The sequence below is a fragment of the Arachis ipaensis genome, chromosome B10 (assembly GCF_000816755.2).
Source record: "Arachis ipaensis cultivar K30076 chromosome B10, Araip1.1, whole genome shotgun sequence".
In the NCBI taxonomy this organism is placed as follows: Eukaryota; Viridiplantae; Streptophyta; class Magnoliopsida; order Fabales; family Fabaceae; genus Arachis; species Arachis ipaensis.
In genome coordinates, this window is record NC_029794.2 from 8,303,234 (window position 1) to 8,314,400 (window position 11,167).

An 11,167-nucleotide genomic window follows, 5' to 3' on the forward strand; every position below is an offset into this window, starting at 1 on the left:
GCAATTCAACCTTGATGATCCAACCAAAATGAACCTAGGATTGTATTTTCAACCACTACACAACTCTCCTTTACTCTTCAATCCACAAAGCATCCTAAGTTGACCATCCATTTCTAGCAAACCATATTCAAGCGGAATAAGAAAGCTAAGAGATGTGAATTTTACCTGCTTGAATGATGTAAAGGATGATGGTAACTTAGGAGGAGATGCTTCCAACAATCTTGATAGGACAATTTCCACTCCTGTCCATCCTTTTTGATAGACTTCAACCACTTGATAAGCTTCTTCAACTTCCACCTCTTCTTCACTAAATTCTTCTAATTCTTTCCCATTGCTCAACTCATAAATCGGAGGCAATGTGAAATCTATTTCAACATCAACCTCAAATTCAAAGGGGAAAGATTCATTAAGCTCAAAAGGATCATATGTTGATGCGGAATCATCATAAATAGGAGGACTTGATGTGGGATCATCATCATCATCAAAGGAACTCGTTTCTTGCTCTACACCTTCCGATTCTTCATGCGGAATATGTTTTGGAGGTTGCGCACCATCCTCAACATCAAACTCAAACTTCTTGGAATGGGGCTCTATGACTTGAGATTCCCAAGGGCATTCAACATCTCCTAAATCTTCAATCACTTCTTCCTCTTCTTCAATAATCATGGCTTCCTCCAATTGTTCTAATATAAAATCCAACTCCTCATTCTCCACCGGAGTTTATAACCTCTCTTTTATACTCCGTTCTTTATTTGATTCTCCACATGTGACCATGGGAGTACTTTGAGTGTCTAAGCTTTGGGAGACTAAATAGATAACTCCTTGAAGAATAGTATAAAACTCTCTTTGCTCTTGAAGAATTGAGATGAGAATGTCATCCATTGGGTTTTGGGGTGGATATGAGGGTTCATTTTTTGGGAGAAAGGGTTCATGTAGGAAGGTGGTTCATCTTGATAGGCATATAGAGATGGTGTATATTGAGGTAGTTCTTGGGAGTGTTGATGTTGAAATGTGGGTGGTTCTATAGATTTTCTTTCATAGTGGTCACAAGGGTGAGGTATACAAGGTTGGTAATATGATGGAGGTGGATTATAGGAAGGTGTTTGGTAAAATAGGACTTGTGAGGTAGGTTGAGAACTATGTTGTGGAGTTGGTTCATAAGAGTATGCATTATAGGATGGAGTGGGATCATTATTGGCCGGAGGAAATTGGTATGGATACCAAGACGTTTGTTCATGAGCATGCAATTCCTCCCTTGATTGATTTCCAATCCCATAGCACATATCATCATTAAAGCTTGTATTTCCTGCAACATAGTTATAACCAAGCTCATAGCCAAAAGGATGAAAATTCATAATGAAAAGAGAAAATAAAATCAAAGACTAATAACAAATAAGAAAAACAAACTCCTACAACTAGCAAAAACTAACAAAGAAACTCAAGCACTACTCAAAATATTAACATATATACAATAACCAATAACAAGCACACATTGCAACTCCTCGGCAACGGCGACAAAAACTTGACGAAAGATAAATGTCGGTTAGGAATTTTCACAAAATAATTTCGTTGCAAGTATAGTTCCAAACCAACAATTAATCCTCAATCAAAGTTTAATTTATTTGTCACAAGTACAAACCCCAATAAAAATAAACCGAAGTATTTAAACCTTGGGTCGTCTCTCAAGGAATTGCAAGGAAGTGTGTATGCTATTGGTTATGGGAAAATATTTTTGGGGTTTTGCCATTTGATAGACAAGCAAATAAAACCAACAATTAAAGAAATATAAATGCTAAAAGGCTACTCATGGCAAGGATCAAGAGTCAAAGTTTCCTATCTTGGACCATTGACCACAACATGGTGATTAACAAAGGATTAATTCCACTTGGTTATCCTCTAACAATTGAAGGAAAGTCAAGTGGACATAATTGGTCCTAGAACCAATTAACAATCCTAAATCATCAATGGAACTGGACATCAATAATCTCAAGGGACCTAAGTCCTCAATCACAAGTCAAGAGTACCAAAATCTACTCTAAAAATCAACCAAGCATTTTATCAAACACTTGGAAGGCATAAAAGGAAAGTATGGTAAAATGACAAGAAATATAAAATCTAACAACTACCAATTGCAAGAAAACAACAATAACAACTCAATTAAACATTAACAAACATAAAACATAAATTGCATTAATTGAAATTAAAAGCAACAAAGTGTCATAAACGTGAAGGCAACAAAATAAAAGAAAATGACAAGTAAAACTAGAAGAGCAAACATGCAAGAACAATAAATTGTAAAGAAAAGTTAATGAAAACAATAATTAAACATAAATCTAAGAAAAATCTAACATAATTCTACCCTAATTCTAGAGAGAAAAGAGAGCTTCTCTCTCTAGAATATAACCTAAAGCATGTTACTATTCTACTTCTAATTGCTCTCCCTTTGTTCCCTCTTAAATTCTGCATCAAATAGCTCCAGAAATGAGTTGGATTTGGGCCTGGATGGTTCAGAAATTGTCCCAGCATATTCACTTTAATGAGGCCACGTGACCAACGCACGCGTGCGCGTGGGTGACGTATACGCGTCGCTTGACAGATTTTCTCCCACGCGTACGCGTGGGCCACGTATACGCGTCGCCATGAATTCTACAAATCCTCATTTCTTCATGAATTCTCCACTTTGCATGTTTTTCTTCCATTTCTTTCACGCCATTCTTTCCTTCAAAATATTAAATCACTCAAACAAATATATCAAGGTATCAAATGGGAGAACAGTGAATTAAATTTAGCAAATTAAAGGGCCTAAAAAGCATATTTTTACTCTTAAGCACAATTAGGAGAAATTCATGAAATCATGCTATTTTAGTGAATAAATGGGAAAAAATTGACAAAATCCACCAAATTCGATACAAAATAAACCATAAAATTGTGATTTATCAGTGACCCAAAAGGAAGAGATAAGGGGGAGAGAGAGAGAGAGAGAGAGAGAGAGAGAAAAGAGAGAGAGAGAGAGAGAAAGAGAGAGAGAGAGGAGAAAATCAGGAAGAAAAAACGAAAGTCACAATTCAATAATAGTGAACCACATTTTACAGAGAAGAATAAAAAAGTTTATATACGCATAAAGCTAACTAACTTCTATTTGCTTCTTTACATTTCATAACTAACTTAGCTGCTACTTCACTACTACTTGTAACTAAACTAATGTTTAACTTAAGCAACAATAATACGTCCTCCTACAAAATGAGAAAAAGATAGAAACTAATTTTATCTCAAAAGATGCTCCACCACAACTATCTATGATGTGTATGATTTCTTTGAAGATGCTAAAAAAAATATTGGTTATTTGATCAATAATAGAAATGTTGAATAATTTCTTTTCTTGTTGTATGTTTGATTTTTGATATGTTAATGTATATTTTTACTTATTTATATTTAAATATATTTATCTTTAAATTTGTCTTTCTATGTAAGTTTTAAAGAATGAATAAATAAATTTGTGCTATTATAATATGTGTACAATAAATAAAATAGTTTTGCAAATAAAAGCATGATTTAACTCATTACATATATGTGCATTAATAAAATTATGAAATTATGAATTTCAAAAGAAAATTAATTTGAAAGATAAATCATACGTTGAATTTCATTTTCACATGTTCTTTATGCTTTCTTGTGAAGAAAATGATAAAGATATAAGGAGAAAAGATTTGTCTTTCGGATAGTGCAAGTACATATACTATTTTTAAAAGCAAAATTTATTTTGCTAACCTTGTGTATGAAGAGGCAAGTGTTAATACCATTATTGGTAAAAGTCAAATGATTGATAGCTCTGAAAGAACTGTTATTTTTTTTTTAAAGGAACAAAATTCATTATAAATAATGCATTATTATCTACAAAGTCTCAAACAAATTTATTGAGTTTTAAAGATATCTGTAAGAATGGATATTATATTGAGACAGTAAATAAGGATAATAATGAGTTCCTTTGTATTACGAGTTGTGATTCAAATAAGCAAGTCATATTAAAAAAATTGCATATGTTTTCTTTTGGTATATATTATACTCATATTAGTGCAATTGAATCATATGTTATAGTAAATCAGAAGTTTACTAACCTAAATGAATTTACCTTTTGGCATAACTGATTAAGTCACCTTGGAACAACAATGATACGAAGAATCATTGAAAACTTATAAGGGCAATCATTGAAGAACCCTAAGATTCTTCCATGGAATGAATTATGTTATGTTGTATGTTCTCAATAAAAACTGATTATAAGACTATCAATAGTAAAGATTAGATTTGAATTTTCTGAATTCCTTGAACAGATTCAAGGTAATATATGTGGACCATTCATCTTTCATCTGGATCTTTTAGATACTTTATAGTCCTAAATAGATGTATCTTTAAGATAGTCTCATGTGTGCTTATTATCATCTCGCAACTTGTCATTTGCGAGACCACTTGCACAAATTATAAAATTAAAAGCACAATTTATTTAGTAAATCCAATCAAAATAATTAGTCTCGATAATGCTGGTGAATTTATCTCCCAAGTCTTTGTAGCTCATGTTCATACATAAAATGGGGTAGCAGAATCACTTATTAAATGCCTCCAATTGACTGCTAGACCGTTACATATGATAATGAATCTTTCAATTTTTGCTTGGAGGTATGTTATTTTACATACTATAGTACTTATTCATTTATGGCTAACAAGTTACTACAAATTTTCTCTTTTACAATAGGCTTATGGCCAACAACTAAATATATCCCATTCGAGAATATTTGAATACGCGATATATGTTCTAATTGCTCCACTTAATCACACCAAAATAGAACTCCAAAGAAAATTGAGAATATATATTGGATATGATTCTCCTTCTATTGTGAGGTATCTAGAGACTAGAGATACAAATAGGAGATACATTTAAAGCTCGATTTACATATTATCACTTTCATGAGACAATGTTTCCAACATTAGGAAGAGAGAATAAACACCTGGCATAAGAGTTGAATTGAAATTCGTTATGATTAATACATTTGGACTCGTACAGGACAATATTAATTAGATGTTCAAAAGATTATACATTTGCATAAAATTACAAATGAATTGTCTGATGTATTTTCCAATACAAAAAAAATAACAAAATCTTATATACCATCTGAAAATGATCCAATTTATATTGATGTCATTGTTGGACAAATGGTCAATAGTGAAAACACATGCCAAAAGCGTGGCGAACCAGTCAGATCTAAAGATAAAATTCTCATAAAAGAAGAGGGCCAAATTGTGATAAAGAGGCAATGCCCTTCCCGTTGAGGAGGACAAAGACATAGTTGGGACAACGCAAAAGTGCAGTTATCCAAAGTCACGATATAATTGAAACATCAAAAAATGTTCAGGTACCTGAAAATTGTCAAAATGATGAGATCTCAATAAATTATGTCTTTTCGGGGAAAAATCAACCGAAGAAAAATAATTGCTGACAATATATTTGTAAATAATGTAGCACTAAATATTATGCATGAAAATGAGGATCCTAAATAAAAAACTATCAAATAATGCCAACAAAGGAATGGTTGACAAAAATGAAAAGTCATAAAAAATAAATTAGACTCTGTTACAAAACCTGAAATTTTTGGACATGTAGTCCGAACACTCAAATGTGTGAAATCTGTTGGATACGAATCAGTATTGGCGAAAAAAAAAAGAATAATGAAATTGTAGCACAAAATTTTTCACAAAGACCTGATATAGATTATAAAGAGACCTAATCTCATGTAGTTGATACAATTACCTTGAGATATTTTATTAGATTTTCTGCATATCATATGCACTTAATGGGTGTAGTCACGACCTATCTATATGGGTCATTAGATCCTGATATCTATATGAGAGTCCTTGAAGGACTAAAGATATTTGAATCATCCAAAGAGAATTCTCTAGGATTATACTCGGTTGGATTATAAAGATCTTTATATGGATTAAAACAATCTGGATGGATGTGGTACAACCGTCTTATAGAGCATTTAATGAAAAAGGAGCTAAAAAATAATTATATTATTTGCCCATGTATTTATATAAGAAAATCTGCATCTGGATTCATTATAATTGTTGTGTATATTGATGATTTAAATATCATTGGCTCTCCTGAAGAGATCCCAACGATTATAAATGCTCTGAAAGAAAAGCTTGAGATGAAAGATCTTGAAAAAATCAATTTTTGTCTCGGCCTTCAAAGTGAGTATGTAACAAAAGAGATGTTTTTCATCAAAAGACTTACACAGAGAAAATGCTAAAGAGATTTTATATGAAAAATTCACGTCCAGTAAGAACACTAATGATCGTAAGATCACTAGATATGAATAATGGTTCATTCTGATCAAAAGAAGAAAATGAAGAAACACTTTATCTTGAAGTCTCATATTTTAGTGTCATAGAGACACTAATATATCTTGCTAATAATACACGTCTCGATATAGTATTTGTTATAAATTTATTAGCAAGATACAAAATTGTGTTTTGATATCTTCGTGGAATGACTAATATAGAGTTATTTTATCCTTATGAATTTAAATCATAATTAGTTAACTATGCAGATATAGGTTATCTATATGATCCCCATAAAAGTAAATCCCAATCAGGATAATTGTTTACACTTTGTGACACAGTTATATCATGAAAATCTACAAAGCAAACTATAGCTGCAACATCTTTCAATTATGTTGAAATACTTACAATACATGAGTCAAGTCGTAAATGATTTTGGCTCAAGAGTTTAATTGGATATATTCAATCATAATGTGGGTTGATCAACAAGAAGATAGCCCCTAGAACGTTGTAGGAAGATAATGCGGCGATTGCTCAACTCAAAAGTGGATACATCAAAGGTGACCGAATGAAGTATATTTTCTCCAAATTTTTTTTCACATATGACCTTTAAAATAATGAACAATTGACATTTAACAACTTTGTTCAAGTGATAATTTAGCAGGCTTATTTACCAAGTCACTTCCTACATCCTCCTTTGAGAATTCGGTACAAAAAATCAAAATGCGTCGCTCTCAAAATCTTAAATGATGTTACCAAGAGGGGAAAAGACTATACTCTTTTTCTTGATTAAGTTTTAATGCCATTGGATTTTTTAATGAGGTTTTTTTAATGAATCAATTCTCGTTACAAAGAATATTGAATTCTTTTTTTCTTAGTCAAATATTTTTATCTCGCAAATTTTTCTTAACAAGATTTTTAACGAGGCATATCCCTAATGACATCTAAGAGAGAGTGTTATAAAATAATTATTATTGTGAATGTCCTATCATGGAGCATTATCATACTTAATAGAGTATAAAATATGAATGTCCTATCATAATAAAGTATAGAATATTATCTGTTAATAAGACATGTGTTTCCATAATGTGTTTCGATTAATTAGTAAGTAAGTTAGGTAAATAATATCCTATTATTTATTTTAAATCCTTTAGATTCTAAAGAGAAGGTTTCATGACATACCAAGAATAACATATAGCAGAGAACACACATAGCTGCCTATCTCAAGTAGTCTTTTGACTCCTTTGAGAAGAATATTGTGTATGCAATATTACTATAAATGTGTCATATTATATTGAGTGACACATAGAGAATTAATAACAAAGTTTTCTTCCTCTCTCTTATAATTTTTTAATTCTATTTTTATCTATTCATCTTAATTTCACAACAACTGTCACTACTTTTAGCTGAGTAGATAGTTCATTTTTGAAAGAAAAACTTTGTCTTAGAGTTCTAGAATTAAGTAACACACCATTTGAGATAAAATATATTTTTTATCTCATATTTTTAAATTTTTAAAAAATAATACTAATTTTTAGTTTGATTCAATTTTGTTTATAATAATTAAAATAAATTTTAATATATTTCTATTTTTGAAGTGTATCTAAAACAAATTGTTTATGATTTGGCTTGGAAAAGAGGTCAGAGATGGGACGAAGGTGCTTTGGTGTGGCTTCGTGTCAGCTCCGAACGATTGTTGGGAGGTACCTACAAGAAACTCTAAGGCTTAAGTTAGCAAAAGTTTTAGACAAGTTTATGAGAAATTGGGATTGAAAAATACATGAGTTTCATGTGGTATTTATAGATGAAAATAATGAATGGATCATCACTTATGAATCTTCCTTCTTGTAGTAGTAGGTGGTTTCTTTCTCTGAGAAATTACCCCATGTAGAGGTTGAAGGTTTGTAAATGGCCTAAAGAAAGGGGTTGAATCGGTGGCCTCCTTTTTGAACTTCTTTTGCTTTTTGCTTCTAATGGGAATAGGAACTTAGTTGTTGTTATGTCTGTCAGGTTAAAATTACAAGAGACAAATTTATTTTGTCTCTTCAAGAAGCAATCAGGAGCAGAGCAACCATTTGCTTTTGGATAGCTGCAAATTTTAAGAAATATACAATGCATGAGATAATTTTATTTTGTCTCATAACGAAGTAAAACAGAATAAGAGTAGAGAAGAGAAAATTACACAGCCATGTATCCTATTTCAGCCACCATGTGCAATGTGACCTACATCTAGTCTCTCCCACAATAATGGAGAAACTTTCACTATCTTTCACAATGTTTACAAACACCAATTTTCCTTATATTCAACCTAATCCTATTTAAGACAAACCTAACTTCTACCCAAGTTAGATTTAGCTAAGTTCACTCCCTAGACTTACAACCACTAAGTGCTCACCCAACTTAGCAAGAGAATCTCCTCAGGATCATGTGTACAAAACAGAAAAATATGCAAAAGAATTTGACATAATTTTCTGGCTTTTCTAAACAACTCTTTTTGCCTTTTCTCTCAATGGATTTTACTATTACCTCACTTAATGTCTTTTTCATTGAAAAGAAACAAAAAAAGATAAACACTGAAGAACAAAAAATTTAATGTAAACTCATGAAGGAGAAGAAGGGATAGCTTGAAAGTTATGAAGACCCAAACGTATGTGCTCACTCCTTGTTTCAATCTCTGGCTGTTTACCCCTTTAATAGAGGAATAAAGCTTCCCTAGCTTGAACAGTTGACTTCTTCCCCAAATACATCAACAGCAGTGCAAAGAAGAGATGGGACAATAGCAGTGAATAAAGCAAATATGCATTTTTATCTAGCTACTTCTCCTTCTTCCTTTTTTCAAATTTTTTTAAGGATCTGAGCCATTCATCCATGGTTTAGCTCCAAGTTTTGTTCTTGACTCTTGATTTGTAGTAGAGCTTCATAACCTCCATTTTCTTCAAGTTTTCCGTTCGGTGCATGAAGGAGGAAAGCATCTTCAACAAGCTACAGATGAAACACAAAGATAGATATGATTTTTTGAATCATCCTTTTGATTTGATCTTTACTTTTTGCCCTAACATTTGACTTTCTTCTTTCTTTTTTATTTTTTGATTTTAGTAATCACTTTTTCTTCTTGATTTGAGCCCTAATTAGAGCTACCTTTTCTTACTTACTCTTGGAAGTAATCACGTGGATAGAGAAAAGAGAAGAGAGAGATTGAGTTCGATTATATTTGCATTGGTTCAGATGGAAGTGTGTTATTATGGTTAGTGATCAGCAACTATTCTCTTGGACCATGAATGAGTGAGTTGAGTGCTTATAGGCCTGAACCACTATTGGGCCTTGTCAGCTTGTTATTACTTTATTGGGCTTGTTTTGATTTCTATAATTTTTTGCAAAATAAACAAACCAATCACATACATAATTGGCCTTTTAATCCAAAATAATAATGTTTAGTCATCATCAAATAATTATTCTTATTTTCTTAAACTCACAAGGGTGGTTACTAATATGTGAATAACCTCAGAAGTAGTAGAGTAACAAGTTACTGCTTGTCATGCAAGTTAGGTCTGACATGGGTTGCACAATACCCATGTTCCTAGTAAGTCGGATAAGTTAACCCATGTAACTTTTAGAGTGATCTCTTTGAATATGGACAGCTTCCACGGAGCCTGATGAGAATGGACTCATTCTCTTGGGCCTTGTCTTTATTTGGGTCATAATATAAACAATTTTTATCATTAATTTTTTTATAATTAACTACTAAAATAAATTTGGACCAAGTTGTTTTCTAAGTCCTAACAAAAAAAAAAACTACTAATCAAATATTATTTCTTTTGTGGATTGTTGTGGTGCTGTAATACGTAAAATTAGGAGTTGTCCAATCCAAATAATAAAAAAAAATTCTTTTTTAAATTAGTCCCTTAATCATCCTTTTTTATACCCGACTTCTTTTTTCTCTCCTAAACAATAAACACTATTTTTCTCTCTTCCATCCCACCAACATGTCAACAACTACTTCGACAGTACGTTGGTGTTGGCATCTATCCCTCACCTACCCACAACAACCACCCTCCCACATTATTGCCACCACCATGAATACCCCCATTACCACCATTTTTTATCACTACAACCCCATTTCAATAGGCGAAAGCTAGTGCACTCCAGGTAAAGTAGAGAGTGCAGCACTCTTTAAAAGTTAACCTACTATCAAAAGTTATTAGATAAATTAAATTTATTTATTATTGTTATTTTTTTTTTTTCATGGGCTGAATAAACAAATTGACACTGATAAAAAAAATTAATTTTCTCTTTTAACACAGGACGACTTTTACACCACAAAAGTACTCAGAAAAACTTGATCGAATTCTTTCATTACTCTGTCATTGTTGATGCGATATCTTTAAGCATCTTCACTGTTTTGTTTGCTAGCGGTGCTTCCACTATCTTCTGGCTAGCTATAGATTTTGACTCTCTTGTACCCACTCCCTTCCACTTCTGCCATGAATAACCTTTAAAGCCCGAGAAATCGCTGCCATAGAAGAGGAAAAAGCCTGTCTGTCGCTGCTGGTTGGCTAACTCCAAACACACAACCGATTCTGTAGAAGAACCCGGTCTCCGTAAAGGCGCCATAATTCTCAGATGACGACGCAATCAAAGTACAAAATACATGACAATTATAACAAGTCCATTATCTTTTATTTCAAATTATCCTCAACCTGTACGTAATAGAATGAAAAATTAAAATACAATTATATTTAAACAATTATTTGTATTATTTTTTTATTAATTTATTCAAAAAATAATTAAACTTTAAACTAATTGGTATAAAATATTACAGATATAAAATTAGGAG